This window comes from Falco naumanni, chromosome Z (assembly GCF_017639655.2).
Source record: "Falco naumanni isolate bFalNau1 chromosome Z, bFalNau1.pat, whole genome shotgun sequence".
Lineage (NCBI taxonomy): Eukaryota > Metazoa > Chordata > Aves > Falconiformes > Falconidae > Falco > Falco naumanni.
The window spans coordinates 50,377,377-50,396,212 of NC_054080.1; the positions used below are offsets into that span (position 1 = coordinate 50,377,377).

At 34.9% G+C, this 18,836-nt stretch overlaps 1 protein-coding gene across 2 annotated transcripts in view; it reads right to left on the reverse strand.

Moving 5' to 3' along the window:
• CNTLN (centlein) overlaps positions 1-18,836 on the reverse strand; it is a 197,735-nt gene that overhangs the window by 35,948 nt on the left and 142,951 nt on the right. The gene's annotated exons all lie outside the window — the stretch shown is intronic.

The window sequence follows — 18,836 nt, forward strand, 5'->3', positions numbered from 1 at the left end:
TCTATAGCCTCTCTGAGATTCAGTAATTATTTCTACACAGAACGTGAAGAAATACCAAGGTGTCTCAGACACCAATGCATATTAAAGGTGGTTAAATTTCAGATCTGTTTTCATGGTGACCACTGTAAGTTCACTTGAATTGCTGTGCTGACAACTGCTATAAAACATACACCCTTCTCTTGGCTTTTGTTTTGATATTTGTAGGGCTTGTAGAGGTTAAAGCAAAGTGGACCAGCTGCACTAAATAACTTCTGGTTGGCTGGTCTTTACTCATGTTGTGTTATTTCTTCCCTTTCACATATATGCATCATAGCCAGAGAACCACACATTCTATAACCTTGACTCTAGGGCTGAGGTACTTAAGTGGTAAAAGCCAAGCTGGAGCAGGACAGGATAACAGATGTTAGTTGTTTATTCCACTGGGTAGGTCTTACCACCCTATACTGCAGCCAAAACGCTTCTCATTTAGCAGCATAAATGCTAAGTCCAATTAGCAGACGAGGCTTGTTAGGGATTTAGTTCAAATAAATAACATGCAAACAAACTCTCAGTCTTGTTGCACTTGATTGACAACTGACAAGACTTATTCAATCCTTGTAACAATATATTTCACAGTACTTCTTATAGAGGTAATCTTATAAATAAAATATTTAATTTAAATAATATTGAATGTTGTTTTGCCAAAAGGGGAACTGAAATAATCTTCATGCTAGTGGTTAACTTTCACAAATCTGTGGTCAGGCAAAAGCCACCAATGGCCTAACAACTGCTCCTTAAGAGGGTAACTACAGTACTATCTTATTATTCCAAAGAAGACTGCAATACAGCAGTTTAACATAAGGAACAGTGACACAAAATGGTATTGAAATCTGTCAAAGAGCAAGAAAAAACCCAACCAAAAAACTTCCTTTATGAAGGATCCTGGTAAGAAACTGGAGAAGATACTACACCTTGAAATAACTAAATGTATGCCCAATTACATGCTGGTACACAAAGTAGCATAGGTGAGCAAATGTTAAAAATTCTAAGCATTTTATTATTTAATTAAAAATAGCTTTTATACTGTTTGATGTTATTAGAAAAAACTTTTTATATACATGTGTTCATATACACAGGCACTTCCATACTATTAATCTCAGGATCAGGCATCTATCCAAATATAAGAAAAACTACTTATGGTCATGTTTATTGCCATTATGAATGACATGAGAATGCTTGTACATTTTGCATTAGCTTAAAAAGAGTATCACAGGTACACCAAAACGTATTCTGTATTTAGAGTTAAAACTCAACAGTATTTCACACTTAAGTGCATTTATTAAAGCCAATGGGCAGTTTACATGTATATCCGAGGTAAGTACTGTTTTTAGTAATGGGGTTAATCTTTCCATTCTCTTCCATGTCTGCTGTCATTATTGAACAAGACATAAGTAAGTGTTAATGTATTTTCTAATTGGCTACTCCTTAATCCAATGTATTATTCTCACAATTAATACAGTCTGAGTGAAAGACAAAATGAAGGCTACTTTCTTTAATAAGCAAAACCAGTAGTTGTATAGAAAGATACAAGGATTAGGTTAATTTTTCCAGTATAGCCAATATTTCTACATGCAGAATTTCATGATTCAGTGTCTTTATAATAAATTATTCATAAAAAGGAAAGAAAAAAATAATCATAGCTAGATCAATATTTCCGATTAAAATTAGAAATGCCCACACGTATGCCCAAGATAGCCTTGACCCTCAGAAGTTTCTCAGGCTACTGCTGCTGCCAAAATGTGTCTGGTCTAAAATGACATGATTGCAGTGGTCACAGTACCAAAAACTGTAACACCAAATATACTGGAAAAGAAAGGGCTTTCATAGGACAGCTGCCGAGGATGACAGTGCTACACTGGTTATTGAATTTACTTAAGTGAGGATGTAGAAAAGATTATTTAAAATATGAACGCAAATATAAATTCAGAAATGGCACCAGAACTATGGGGGTGAAGTGAACGTAGTATATGATATACAAGAGAAACATCCGCCAACTTGTGAAAGCAGACAAAGACAGACATGCAACTGCAATCCGAGATATGAAGAACATTGTCTCTTAGCAAGTCTGGAGACTATGTAAATGGTGTTACAGGGTTGATAATTCTATTACCCTATTCTTCTATTTGCAATATATTGAAAGGGTATCTGAAAATTCTGTATCAATCTATGTAGGATATGACGAACAGCCCCCCTGCCCTGGTGACATATTTATGCCCAAAATGTATATTCCTTACATTAACTTGCTTAACAAGCAAGCTCACTACCCTGCTGTCCCTCACCACTTGCTAAGTTTTGGGTCAAGTCTTTTGCTCTTTCTCCTCTTTCAGACAGAGGGACGTTTTTGTGTGTGTGCTACCACGCACACAAATCCTGAGTGACAGAGTAAAAAGGATTTACTCCAGGGGAAGAGGTCACCAGGATGAAAGGTAGAATCTTAAACACCAGCTAGACCAGATGTTGTTAAAGGCAGGCTATCGCTGCTCCTCCATGATGCAGCAGCACTTGTCCGCTGCACCTCCTCCAGAGTGTTTTGGCTTAACAGATGTTTATAGATTCAGTATTTCAACATCCATCTATCTTAATCTCCTTGCTCCTGGTATACCCATGACACTCTGTTCTGCTGTACACAAAGGGATAAGTGATGAAATCTCAGTTTCTATGTAGTCGACATAAAACTTCCAGTGACTCAGCAAGGCTTTTTCCCATAAGCTCTATGCTCAGAAAGACAGCTACATGGAAGGCCCAATGGATTAATGCTGGAAGCTCCTGGAATGACCTATTGCTCCTTGGCATCACAACTCGGTGAGGAGCTTCTAGCTCAGTTTACAGCAGTCACCCTGCTACTGCAACTGGCATGTATGAAAATGTCATTTCTGTTGGTGGTGGCTGATAATTGCACTGCTACTGCTGTACACGATCTCATGGATTTATATTTGCAGACTATATTATATAGAATATATTTTTAGGGGAAATCACAAAATAGGATATAGATCAGGTATTCTTGAAACTCTTTTTAAGCAATGACATAACCTTATTTTACTACTCATACTGTAATCCAACTATTAACTAATATAAATAACCTCAGATGTGTAAAAATCATATTTACTATGAAGCTTCCCATCCTAAAATCTTGGTAGACAAAAACATCACAATGTACATAGAGATCTCTGTAAGAAACCTGAAGTCAACATACTCTTTTCTTTTCTCTAAGGAACCTTGCTACAGTAGGTAATAAAATACATTTGCTATATGCACAGCTCCTGTATCAAGTTCTGTTTTAAAATCTAACAGTGCTCATCTGAAGGTTTTAACAGAATGCAATTTTCTCACAGCTTTAGCCTGATAATGAAAAATACACAAGATAAGCACTACCTGTTGCACATATAAACTATGAAAGAACTCTTCAAAACAAATCTGCAGGCACAGAGTTAGGTATTTATGATTTTACACACTCTTATCAAATGTTACTATAACATAAAGACAAACCTATTTACAATACCCATGGCAAAATTTACGGAGTCAACCCCACTAATCTTGACCCTGTTTTGTTTTCTTGCATCAAAACCTACTTCTACCTGATGGATCACAGAAAAAAAGCAAAAATTAATAAAGATGGTATGCAGCTATCTGAAAATATGAAAAGATATATACCAAACCAGAAAGCCAACTGTGCTGCATACTTAATGTGATCATATAGAGAAAAGGCAAATAACTCCAAATCCTCAGTGAAATTTTTTTTATGCAAGTGCTGTTAAGTGGTTGATTACTTAGTATTCCAGGCATGAAGACAAAATATGAAACAGAAGTCTTCAGTGACTTAATATCCTATCCCTAAATTGAAACAAAGACCCCCCAAAAGCAAGAAAAAAATGTAAAAGTTATTTGTCATTTCTTCTTCTGAAATTTTAGTAAAAACTATAGTATCATTCAGTTCTAATTTTTTTTCAGCCAGACGCAGTTATCAGCAGCTGACTGTTTCATAAAATGTCAAGTAAATGAAGGTAATATAGAGGACTTTTTGCCAGTGCTTTAGCTAGTTGTTAGACTTCAGTAGCCTTTAGAGACCATTAAGTACCCTTTGGCTAATTGGCCAATGGTAGATTAATCCTCTTTTTATTCTAGCAGCACTATTTTAACACCCTTTGCACTCTGTCAGTGTAGTATCTGAATGACAAAATAATATTGTGCATGAATAATAAGCAGAAAAGTTAAATTAACATTTCATGTTTCACATGCCATACCTGTGTGTCAGGGAAAAAAAAACACCCTCTTTTAAAGCCACTGACATTCAACTTTTTAAAACAATCTCATGTTGACATCTTACTGAAGTGAATCTTCCTAATTACTGCTAATTGCCTATCAAGAAAAAAAATATCTTTCCTTAAAGTGCAGTTGTCTAGTATAGATGAACACAGCTCCAATGTGCATAGTAAAGACAGGCATGACACTTGAGGTGTGCTACATTATTATGAGGTCATACTAAATATGGTCTGCAATGAACAAAGCAGCTTTTAAGGATGTTTAAGGCACTGAAAATGTCAGTCTCTCATGAAGTGTTTAAATTAGTTCCCAGCAGAGAAACAGAGATATCAGCATGCAGATAAGAGGTATTATTTCTCAAGCATTTCACTAATGAAAAGACTTATTTGTCGTATTGATAATGTCACTGTAACACAATTGCAGTTCATCAGCTTTATAAAAGCAATGATGACACTGTTACCTACAGAACAGCCCTTTCACATGTAGAAATTATAAATTCAGCTATTATCAGGAATACAGTTGTAATCACTAACAAAGTCTCTTATCAGTCTTTGACTGTCTTCTTAATCATGCACTAGTACTGATCAGAGTAATCATCTTTATAAAAGGCTGTTTACTGTATGCCACTTCATAAACAAATGTTTTACTTGTACTTTTAATTCAGCTACTTTACAGCTAATTTATAGCGAAATTCAATCTACAACTCATAAAAGCTTAGTACTACAACATTTGATCTGGCTACGGTATCTTATGAAATACTAAAAAAAAATAAAAATCAATAAAATCAGAACACATAGGTCCATTTTAGATTTTGTTTTTTTTTTTTCTTTTTCTGAAAGAATGATAATACCACATCTATCAAGACCAGAACACATACATCTATTCTAGAGAAACATACAAATACTCATGTCTAAATGAATTAGAGCAATATATTATCTGCCCAATTCTCTAAGAAATCACCTGCTGTTACAAACAACAGACAAACCTGAGTACAGACCTGTACACTGCAAAACCAATGATTTCTCAAATAAATTATGCAGAATAGGAAAAAACTTAGTAATAATATAGGTAAAATTTTTTAATATGATGAAAATGCTTCTGAATCATGTCATCTGCATAGTGATAACACCAATTCAAAGAAAACCTGCAGCAATTCTATTTTTAGCTTGCATTTTCTATCACTTTCATTTCATGCCTCTGTATGAGTAAATATTGCTGTATCCCATGCCTAATTTCTGTACATATTAAGAACACTATCTTGTCTTCATACTGAAGCAGATGCACCACTCCATCTGTTCTTGCAAATTTCAAAGGAATATAAGGACTATTAACTATGTATGTAACATCACTTATATAAGTAGTTTCATATGATCAATTATATTATCACAACTATGTGCTTTAATTTTTGTAGGGACAGGGTTTCCAATGTGGTGATGCAAACTGCCAGTATATACAGATGTGCAGGATCTGCCTATAAGGCCTTAAAATTTCTGGATAAGAATTAAAGAACTTTAAAAATTAGCACCTCTTTAAAAAAAAAAAACAAACAACTTAAGATTACAGTATATTATCCTCATCTTGCATACGTAAATTTCTTTGTAGTATTAATATCTACACAGACACAACACCATACATTAAAATAAGTTTTACTAAAATTAAAATAAAAATTAAAGTATAACCAGACAAATTTCATACCACTTTGTTCCACTTGAAAATATACGAGTATTATAGCAAGCCAGTTGTCAAGATGTGGCTGAAGTCCAAACCCAATGTTCCCATGTACCCACCATTGCTATTTACACAAATACAAGTTCCAACACCTAACATGCCTGTGCACATTAAGTATTGCTACACACAAGCAGAGACTTGCATTTAATGCATAAAATTTGCCCCAAGATTTCCACATCTTTGTACTTACTGGAGAATTTTCAATATAAGACATGGAATCCATGCAATCTTTTATAGTTAGGATCAGGTTTTATTGCAAGATTTTTTGCAGGGTTACATAGTATTTATCTGATTTTCACCAAACGTGAGAGTTGGAGCAAGCTCATAAAGCTAGAAATTTGAATTTTTCATCTAGGGTCAGGGATAGTGCTTGCCATATTCCCCCTGCTTAATCTTTACACATCTAAGCACTGCAAATGAACTACTTGCATGAGAGCCAGTCAGGGAATTTCACAATCCCTACAACTCATTACGAATTTAACAGCAGCAATACTAAGTATTCATATGTTTCAGATAACACATACAAATACGCTGCACTAAAACTCATTGGGGGAAAAAATTAATAATGCTTCCATCTGTTTTCCGTATAGCTCACATAAAATAGAGAGAAACCAAAATGAAAACGCTATTTTAAAGACTGTTTTTAAACTTTCTTTTGATTTACCCGCTTATTTCCAAAGCATACAGCTCTGTACCTTTACAGATTAAAAATATTTTTAAAAGAATATAGAAGAAAGAAACAAGCAAAACAGCTGAAAGAATGGTGAAATATTAATCTAACCTCTCCTCGTTTCCATCTGTTTCAGAGAGCGAACCATTTTCCATTTAAATACTTTTGCATCTCAAATGTAAGTGGGTAGGAATTCTGTGCTTATAGGGAAAGATGTTCCACCTCCCACATTCTGGCCTCCTCTATATATGGTTTTCTTTCCTTAAATCTCAACTTTTCAGCTGTTAAATTTGCTGTCAATTTACAGAAAACATGTCTAAAAGACACAAAGGTTTGAGGAAGTGATATAAGCATTTGTACATTAAAATTACTAAAAAATATGTACATCAGATATCAGAAGGGGGCTGCACTATTCAAGGAACAAAATTTATAAAGATAGCTCTATATTTAATTTTATAGAATTATTTAAACATCTCATTTGTAACTGCTTCAGATATCAACAAAAGCTGTAAAAAATGTCCTTAGAAGCTGTTTTTATTTTTTAATGTAAACAGCTGTGCAAAAGCAAAACATTTTAAGTGTAAACTGTTTTAACAAATTTAAATACTGGAAAAGTTCTATGTTCTCATAGAGCAGGACAAATACAACACAAAACAAAGAGTTGGGGAAAAAAAAAGGTAAAACACCATGAATTTTTCTAGTCACATAAAGGTGATAATGTACAAATATTAATGTATTATTTACTTTTCTATGTAAGAAAATAAAGGCATATTGCTAGCCACTCCTGAGACGTAAGAGGAAGCTGATGACAGACATCGTGGAGGATGCAAAAACAGGGATGTTTTTCAAAATCATGAATTGCATTTAAAAATTACCACTACAGTGTATTGCATATAAGTTAAAGTAGCAATTCATCCCTGGATTCTTGTAAATGAACCCCTACAGTCTTATCTTTAATTTGTAATTTATGTTATCACTGGAACCCTTGCTAAAATTACAGGCATAAATGAACAGTTTAGCGTAAAGTACTCCTTATTACATATTAAATAGCTGAAGAGACCGTCACAAGAAAAAGCCATGTTTTCAGCCTAATGTAGAAAACAAAATATACTTTCCCTTTATCATGACTATCATCAATATTATGACTCATTTGCAATGAAACTTTAGGAGAGCAAATCAGATGGTGCAAAGCATTAGTAAGGAAGTAAAACATTCTTCTACCTCCTCTAGCACTGGCTGAGTCCATGAGGTCCAGGCACTTCAGGCAAACAAACATGGCTTCAAAACCACAAAAACTCTTTGCTTGGGTTACAAGGACAGTAATAGTATCTGACTTCTGTAGGGATGCTAAAGAATCCTATAAGCCAGTAATCACTGTCTGACACAACCAGGGTCTAAGGCAGTGAAAACTAAGGACAATCTCAAGGAGGGAATACCACAGACAACCATTTTTAAAAAGGAATCTCAGGTGTAGTTCCCAGACACCAATTTTGTCTCAGAAGTAGTCTTAGTTTGTTACACTTTCCTTTTCTACTGTTGTTGAAAATGCCTTAGTTCTTGACTCCTATTCCTTTATACCTAGAGACCAAAAAACCCCAGAAAATCAATGCAGTCTGAAGGTTTATGCATCTTCCTTGGTAAAGCGATGAGGATGGCTGTACTCTTCTGGTTTGTACTCCTGTCTACAGATGTGTCTTTTGAAGTTTCTTCCTGTAGTGAAAGGGAGTAGCCAGGACAACAGAGCACCAGCATTAACTTTGAACTTACAAGCTTAAACAAGGGATTGTGGGAATGAGAAAGTTCAAGTAAGATTCCAGCTCTAACAAAAATGCCAATTCCTTTTGTGCAATACACTAGACAAAGAAATCTCCGTGTGGGATGGGTAAGAAAACAGGGTCAAACACAGGTAACTGGTGCTTTGCAGAAGTCCTAACAGTGCTGAACTGGTGGAGAGCATTCCCCTTCTGAAATCAGGAGGAGTTCAAAAGAACTCTAGGACCAAATACGTTTCTTTCTGATACTGCTCCCCCAAGGACAATATGTGGGAGCTGCTCTTATGGTCCTGCTTTCAGATCGCTGATACACCTTAACAGAAACCAAAGAGTAATAAGCCGCATGGAGGAAAAGGAGAACTTGGTAACCAAGGAGTAAAAGTTTGCAAAGACTAGCTGCTAGCCCCACTGTTCAAACTCTTCAGTATTAAAATACTTCTCCTGTGCTAGTTACCTACAACACCCCCCCCCCCCCCCAAAAAAAAAAACCCAAACAAAAAACCAAAAAAATAAAAGTCTTTCCATTTGAGAATGAGGACAAAAAAATTATTTCTACAAGAGAAAGACTGGTAATGATGTCAATACATTAAATTCAGCACATGTGCAAAAGAGCCTAAGTAAAGTATTCCTGAAAATTTTGGTCTAGCTATAGAGAAGATTCTCCTGGCAGCCTTCTGAAGTTCTTCAGTGCCTTCAGAGTGAAAATTTGCCTTATATTTAAATCATCTTTCTTGAAAAACTAAACCTTCCTTCCTTTAAGAAAGCACAAACTGACCACTAGCCCTTTACTTGCACTGCAAGGTGGCTATTGCACTCCTCTGCCCTTACCACTGATCTGTTATTTTATAGGTTTCATTAATTACACTCCTTTAATCTTTTCTCACAGTTAACATGCTCAAAACTACTTAGAATTACTGCTCCTTCGTTCCAATATGTGTATGTTATGTATGGTGCCCAAAACAAGATGCAGTATTTCAAAGAGTGCTTTGACACTGCCAAGTAGCAAAATAAATGTCCTCTGTAAAATTCTCTGTAAGAAACAATGTCTGGCAAGCTGGCAATGGCTCTACTGTGAAGAGTGGTAGACTTGACAAGCAGGTGGCCTTCATGCTATGAAATACCATCTTCATGTTCCTGAGAAACGGACGCCAGTATCTGTCCAATCTACCGACCTTTGCAAAGTAAATACACACACCTACTAGCCAAAAAACCCCACCCCCAAACCCAGCCAACTGCAATTTTGGCTTTTTCCACTACTCATGCGCTTGTGATATGTCAAGTCTTGTAAAGGGAGGGATAACATGTAAAAATATATGCATCATGTATCCAAAAATATTTTCATGAGCAAAACCTACTTTTTGCCTCCTGGCTTAATGTATTTTTATGTACAAACGTGTAAAAAACAATTTAAAAAGTAGAGATTAAGTAAAAAGTGATATTTCATTTAATCTTGATTTAGTCTTATGGGATTCAAACTACAGAAAGTCTCTTACAGAAATAAAATCCTCGTTACACTTGCGAAAATATCCCAAGATAGCCAAATGCAAACCTTCAGCTTCAATAAAACCAGTTCCTTCTTCCCTCTAACTAGTAAATGATTTTTAAATCAAATGATCTAGAGACTTTTCTAAAGATCTGAATGTTTAAAATAAAAAAATGTTGGCAAATACCACAATATTTTTTTCATTCATGGCTAACTTTCAAATTTTTATTGTTGTATATCGTAACAGTTTTAGAAACAGAAAATGAAAACTAAGAATTGCAGCTTTTTGTGTCGTTTACACTTTTAAGCATTTTTTTAATGAGAAGGTGCAACATCCATTTGCTAATAACAGTGAGTCTATTGCTGAAATACTACTTATAAAAAACTTTATATAAAACTTATAAAAACATTACTTATAAAAAAGTTGACCCTTTACAAGCATATAATATAGTATATGGAACCTTCCTTTTTATTATTTACCTTAGTTTTCATTATTTTTTACATGACGTGCCTTTGATACTAACAAAAATGCACAGCCTTTTTCAATCATAATTTATAAAGAAACAAAACATGTAAATATGAGTGTTTTGGCAGGTTTATGTGTAGAAAGAGTCACACACCCTTTCTGACCACAACTGCTTACTGAGATTTTAGTAACATGTATTGCCACACTTCTCTAAAAGCAGAGTGAAGCAAGAAGTGAAAATTCTTTTAGAAAATATAAGCAGAGTTTCCTGGTTGGTGCTGTACAGGAACTATCATTTTGTTACAAACAGAAGAGAAATTATAGACTTGCAATGTTTAGATCATTTTCACTGCCTTAAAATATTGTTCTCCCAAGTGACCTAAAAAACTGAGTAAAACAACAGTATGACTATAATATACAGGGTGTTGCTAGTGATAATCATACTGTCTTCAACATACAAAACACAGACATTGTTTTAACAAATAACACTTGGCTGACCCAGAAGATAAGATGATGGAATAAGACAGTCACGTCCAATTCCTCATGGATTCTCAGCTTGGATCCTGTTTTTTGCACAGTTTACCTTATGAACATGATCCGAGTGACATTTCACAAATTCCTGGATAAATGTTGCTACACTCTGCCAGCAGAGAGACAGGCTGTGTCATGCACAGATCAATAATAGCACTGTGTTTCATCAGCCTCAAAATCAAAAGTGCTTCATCTGGCAAAAGCCACGGCCCTTGAGGATCTGACATATATAAACTGAATACCCTACACAGGATGTCTACTACAAAAGCTGCCAGTGTAAAGACGAGCCAAAAGATACACGGTGGATGTATGTAAATAAGAAAACATGTATTTGTATATAGAGAGAAGTTTTTAACTCCTTTTTATGAAAAGAACAAGTATCACAAAGCAGCAACTGAACAATGGGAATGAGACTAAAATTTTACAATTCTTGACAGAAAAATAGAAGCAGTCAGGACAATCCAATATTCATAATCTTTTGAGGAATTTACTGTAAAATGCAAGTACTTTTTGAACTGCACACAATAATACGTGTGACAGTGGGCTGCAATAAAATGCACTCTAAGCTATATGAGATGCTTTCTTACCAAAATTAGGTTCATAAAAACACAGAACATCAGAAAACTTTTCTCTTCTTCAGGGAAACTACTCAGAGTAGAGGTCTTGAGACTGTATATCATCATATAACTCCTGTAGTTTCAGGATTCAGTATAGGTTTTCCTAAGGCAACAATTGAAATTTATGTCTCCTGCTGCTTAGCTTGCCTCATGATTACCTTAACTTTATTTTTCAGTCACAGAACTTATAAAATTTATATCTTCAACTAAGTGCACTACATGTAGATTTTTAATTGAAATTACGATCTATCAAAATTACTTTCCTTCATTTGTTTCTCATAGTGAATTCAGTTTTCTTTTCTCTGCCAATTTTTCTATTTCAAACAATACTTTCAAAAATAAATATTTTTATTCTTTGGAAGCCAAACCTTTAACAAAATATCTCTACTTGAGTCCTGTATCAAGATTTTGACTCAAAAAAGATTAATCTGTCTCTATGCTCCCAATTAAAACGAAAAGCTTTCTCCTTTAAATATTTCACTACTACCTTACTGAAAAACTGTTTCCTTATGCCCAGCCCTACAGGTAGACAAAAAAATGAAGGAAGTATTAAAAAATGGTTTTTTTATCTGTTTCTTTTCTGAATTTTCCTTACCAAGCTATGCATTACCTAAAATAAAGAGCTTTAGTCTTCTTACAGGTCTGCAGCAGCAATTCTGAAGGGCTGTACCAGACCAATGTAATCCTAAATTCTGTGTATAGTACACCACAAAAGTGATTGTTACTTCTCCGCATTTCTTCTGCTAAAGAATAACCTGCTCTTAATGTTCCTGTTGTATGCACACTGTGAAACATGGATTTCCTTTAGGTTACTTCCTTTGTTTCACTGTCCATTTTCCCCTGTGCCATGACTCTGTATTTTAATGTCTTGAGTGGCCATGGCTTCTTCCTTTGCCTTGGAATTTCTCCTCTTTATAACCTGATGTTTGAACATGATCACAACGCTCCACCTTGGCTTCAGTTAGAACCTTATAAAATACTGGTTTGACTTTTCTTAAATTTATCATCCATGTTTATATCTCTTCTCCACAGCTCTACTAAATGCTGGGTTTCATCACAAAAACTCTGTTGCCTAGCAGTGTTCTATGAAGGATGCACATTTCTTCCATCAGTTCTTCAGATAAATGAACAGTGTTACTGAAGTTGAGAACATAGCTTCCTGTTTGAATTTTTCCTTAATTCAATTCATGTCGTTAAACATATCCTCCCTCTTCCTATCTCTATTTTTTTAATGCTTCCTACAGAACATGCATTTTTTTATTCCCTTCAGACTCTGCCCACTGCTAACCACAAGCAGTTGATTCTCTAATTCTTCCCTTTAAGATTAATTGTCCAATATCACTGCAGTTCTGACTCCAATAGGCAATGGTCGGTTACAGTCACATAAAAATTAAAGACCACGTATCTGGTATAAGTCTATCTTGTATCAGCTCTGCAGCCCTGAATCTTTTTTTTCAATCTTCCTTTGCTAGACTGAAGACTTTCAGATATCTAAACTTGAGCTGCCCTTCAATCTACTCTCTGAAAATCTCAAACTGTTCTCTGGAAGGGTGTATTTTCAAATCTTTCTCCTAAGTCAAATGCTTTTTACTTCCATCAATCTCCTTCTTGGATTCTGGGTATTAGAGCTACATAAGAGTATTCTAGGAGCAGTCAAATCATGCCAAGTGGAAGAAAATGTACTCCTTTGCTGCTGCTGTATGGCCCCCCGTTTATACATTCAAGGACTGCACTAGTGTTTTTCACAATGGCAATGGGAGTTCATGCTCACCTCATTACCTACTAGGACTCTCATTTTTCTTCAAAGTCTCTGGTTCCCAGGAGACAGCCATTCAGCCTCGCTCAACATGAACTTGAGCAATATATTGGTTTTCATTATGATGTAATGATTTCCTCATTAAAAACACTGTGAGGTCATAATGATCTATACTTCTCAATCAGTCTCTGGTGGATGATTGAAAGCTTAGAGTAGCCGTCAATGACTGAAGATATCCTCTTGCACTGGCTGGGATTTTTTACGTTGCCACTAATTTTTAAAAAATGATTGAAAGATTTTACCTCTAAAACAAACAGCAAAAAGACTGTCATATATTTCACAGTATATCCAAACAGAATAGATGTGGAAGGTGTAAACCATTATCTTGGGGAAAAAAATAATTTTATCATTCATGTGAGGGATCAACTGAAAAATTAATTTCATGGTACGTGAGATTCTGAGCTAGTGAAAATGATTAAGTGGTACTTATATGCACCAATTTAACCTTAAGGCATGAATTGACACATTGAATCTACACTGTGTTCCATGTGTCAGTGCTTAGCTCCAACCCAATACCAAGTAAAACTGATGATGATGAAGATAATTTTTGGAATTTAATCTCCTAAGTACATTTTAATACAAGCAATCACTCTTGCATAGGGGCACACAACAAAAATGAGTGGATGTGCTTGTAAGACTTCTAGATACTTTCAGGTTACAGAGCCTTTCTTGTAATCCCATGACACTGCCTCTTCCACTCCTTACAAAATCCAGCCGCTCAAGTAAGGAACAAACCTGATTCACCTATCACATGTGTCTACCTTGCTAACATCTGGCTCCACCATTCTTCTGTTCCCTAACTTTGCAATGACGGAAATCTATTTAACAGATTATGACAGGAACAAAGGCAAGGAAAGTAAAGTAAAAGGATGCATTAGGAGAAAGCTGAAGAATCAACTCACTCGACATTCACAATATAAAGGGATGTGGAAGTATGTCCCCAATTTCTCATGACTCTTGAAAACTTTTAGTAAGGACATTATCAGGAAAACCTTTACCTAGGCCAGTAAAGACAGACAAGAGAGACTGTTAGGTAAAAATCCATCCTGAAACAGACAATTGCAAACAACTGGGGAGAGAATTCAAATTTCCAGGGTAGGATATATGGCTGATAGAAACCCAAGACATCTATTTCTTGCATTTTAGTAACACCTATATAGAATGGTACACAGAGGTGTTATTGCATAGTCTATCAGAACACTAAATCATAAAATACTAAAGGTAATATGCAGCTACATCTTCTATTGCAATTTTTTCCCTGCAAGTTCAAAACACAAAAGAATCTCTCACCATAGTGAGGTCTATATATTCAAGACTAGAACTAATAACATTTTTACCACCATACCCAGGAGGTCTTGAATTTTCATTGAATTCAGTGGAAATAAGCACATGCATAAAACGGTTAGTACATCACTTTCATAGTTAATACTGGTAGTTACTAATAATGAGTCATTCATGGCCCACTCCACTGAACAAGCCTAAGAGCACTCACCCAGTTGCAGCCCAAACCAGTTTTCTGTGACAATCTGTGAGAAAAATCAGACTGCCAGAGCTGAGATGTTACCTCTTGTCTACATATGAATAATTATTCCCAAAGCAGTGAATCTTTTGGGGTGAGATTTTTGGTGAAAATATATTATGCAACAAAACCATGTATTATCCACAGAACTTTACGTAGAAGAGAAGGTTCAAGAACCCAGTATAGCTTAAATAAATGAGCAGATCACACTGCATTCAATGAAGACATTCCTGTGAGCACAAAAGGTAATCCTATTACGAAAGTATTTGTTGAGCTTTTCCAGGTTTCAAACAGTGTCTTATTCAGGAAATTTTTGGGGAAAAAACTGCAAACCCAGTTTTATTTTTTGTAAAATAATAAGGTAAGATTCAATGCACAAGGAAAGTTTGAACAAATCACAGGGAAGGTGAAGAAAAATAAGCTACCTATCACATGAAAACCATAAAGTAAAAATTACAGGATGGTATCTTCCAGAGTTTACTGTAATTTACATACAAGTCTATTCTATTACTGTATTGTACTAGCAGATAGAAATATATTAGATATGCTTATAGATATGTGTACCATCTCTATTTGTAACATTACAAGAACATGCTAATTTTTGTGATACAGGTTCTTTCTTTTAATACAGAAGTATACTTCGTAGGATTTCTAAATGATACAGCAATATAAATCGTGTTGATTGCAAGTATATTCTATGAACTTCATGTAGTTCTCACAGTTTTTTCTATGTATTTTTCTAGAATTTACCTGTCTCTAAGATATTTCATTTTGACAGCAGTATAATACAGCTCTCATAGTTCTAAGTTCATGCCAACTGTTCTCTTTAATTTATGAATGAGTCTCATTTCCTACATACAATGTACTTCAACTGTTGTTCATCAATAATTCAACAGGTCTACTGTAATTTTTCTTCAGAGATCAATAGAAATGTAAAAGGTATTTTGCTTTATTTTTGTTTTGTAATGACAACACAGTTTCATGATAAATATATTTTACAGTTTAGTTCTGTTAACAGAACTGATTTCAGGAAGCTGCAAGTTTTCAATGTGGCAAACTATTAAAAAAATAAATTTTTTGAGTACATGCATTTTAAAAGGGCAGTTATTTTCATGTTTACCATTTGGAAATTCCTCAATTTATTTCCAAGTCAAGTTCTCCGACAGAGGAGAAAGCAGAAATTTGAGAACTGTTTTGTATCAGGCAACACTGAATCAGAACTACCAGAGGAAAAATTAAATAGGGATTTCCCCATTTAGTAAGCAAAATCTTTGAACAAACTTATTTAACTAGTTGATCATGTTTCATTCCAAGCAGAATTTTGGACTAGAACTTGAAAGAGGTGAATTCTAGTCTCACAGAGTCACATAGCATTGTCTGTCTCTGTTTCCAGACTTTTCAAGTGTGACATCACAGCCCAATTTCCAATTTATTAGGCTCAGCAAAGCTCTAATAAAACTGCAATACTGCAGAATCTATTCTCCTCAATGCTGTCAATTCAAAGCCTTCAAAAGCTACAGGTAGGGTCCAGAAATTGAACCTAAATGTCATAAAATTAAAAGTCTGAATTACATTGCAGACAATTTTTCCTACCTACAGATAATGCTGCTGTTCAGGTTTGGAACACTGTGGTGAGTCTAGGAAGAATGGCTTTCTTTCAAGAATACACAGACTGAGGATGTGTTTTGAGTTTTGAATTACCCACTGTGCCTGCAAAGAGGTCTCTTCAAGGCATGCATACATGGTGATAACAGCAGTGTGACCTTAGAAGAAAAAACCACAGAATTTATACCCAATCAAATTTTGAGAAGACTTTAGTCCTCATACTGGCACATAGTTTAGTTCAATTACCAGATAAACCTCTGCTCTCTTAGACTCTATTTGCAAACCCTGGAAAGGTCAGGCTGTATATCCTACTTCATCATACCTTTATCCCTTCTGGTTTACCTTTTCACTTCTGCTGTATTTTAAGAAAAACTAGTATAGCAAATTTGCTGGTTTGATTTTTAAGTATTTTTGAGCAACTGCCTTTACTTCTTTTTTAGTATTGTGCCCAAAGATTACAGTTTGGCAAATTAACCAAGACTATTTTTATTCAAAGCAGTTAGGAAAGGATAACCTGTATGCTTCTAAAGGAGCAGAGGGGGAAGATCACATTTCTCCTGATGTTTCTGGGAACAAACTTCTCCTAAACAGCTTCACAGAATTCTTTCATTGTTTCATTACATTCTGTGCCAAAGGTGGAGGGCTGCAGAAATGATTTTGCACGGAGATCAGCAAAAGTGTTGAATAGGGTATATTTAGCTTTATATTTTATTTTTAAGATGGATACAAGTAAAACTTTCCAGACTTAAGTGTCCTGTAAGAATGGAAAGGGACACTGTTGAACAGAGCAGAAACAAATTCTATTCTTATTAGACTATTTTTTGCCTATTAAAATATGGGATCATTACAGCAGCTTTTTTTTTTTTCCTGCTTCTGTATGTGAAAGTTATAATTCCCGCATATAATGCTGACATAGTAGTAAAACCTCTTACACAATTTATCTGTAAACACTACCATATTTAGGCTTAAATTAAAGTCTTCAAAATTTTAATTCTTCTAAAACCTTTTACAAAATTTTATCATTCAGATATTCTGTAGGTATGATTAGTATTACCTGATGTACATCATGAAAAATACCTTTCCATGCTACTGTAGAAAAAAAACCCCACCACTTAATTAGAAAAGACGACACTGATTGCAGAAGCTTTCTTATAAACTTAATTAAAAAAAGCACAAATGCTCTGAAGTGTTTCTATGAAAGAGGAGTCAAAAAGATAAAACCAGAACACCGGTAAAAGTGTTTTGAGAAAACAACTTGATTGTCTATGAGAATTTCTAACTGGACAATGTTTATATAGGAAGCCTCCAAAAACTGTCAAAACAATTACACATTTGCTGTAATCAACAAAAATTAGGAAGTTCCAAAAGCAGTTTTAGCTTACTGCAAGGTAATTAAAAAAGCATTCAGTTTATAATTTCAAGCTTATTCCTAAAATTTACTTTAAGGAAACCACAGTCATACTAAAATTGTTATGTAAATAGCAATACATCTTTAAACATGACTGAAAACACTCTTCATGAAAACCAGTCTAAGTGAGATCTTTGTGTAAGTAACACTTAAATCAGTAATTTACAGTGCATATAAATTCAGAAAATATGTACCAGAAAAAAAATCCTAGGCTGAGTTACGGCTAATATGAGCAGAGGCTTCTTGGGGGGGCGCGGGGGGGAAGCAAGCTACTTTTCTTCCCAATTCAGCAAAAATATAGTTATATATCTGCAGGAATGCATCTGAACCTTCACATTATTCTCTCCAAATGATCTGTCAGCATTTGACTGGTTGACTTGTTACCGTTCTTTGAGATTCAGGTTTCCTGCTGAGGTAGACTTACACAGGCACTTTGCAAATGTCTACAGCATTCCATTAAAAAATGCACCTTTTCCTGTGACATCACCTGAGAAACACTGGAGAACTGATGTAAAAGATCCTGCGGTACTTTTCAGCAGTGGACCTGTGAGTGGCCTTGACATGAATAAGATAAGCACTAACGACTTCACCTGCTTAAGATTTTTACTTCTTATTCAATATACTTTGAACTTTTGCAATGAGAATGATACCTACTGCATACTGTGCTGTATGCAATAAATACAGTTGTCGTATAAGCAGTCAGTGATAAAGATGAGTAGAGGGGCAGAATAAATCTTAGAAAAAAAATTTCCTGAATTTTTCCAACAATTCCTTTCAGACATTTCTCAAAGAAACTAAGAAAATGCTAAATCCCTTCACTTCTACATTAAGTACCAGCTCCAGCTGTGATTTTTATACACTTGATAGCAAAATGGAACTACTGTACTTCTTTACAGACAGTCTTGACTCAGTGGTAATGTGA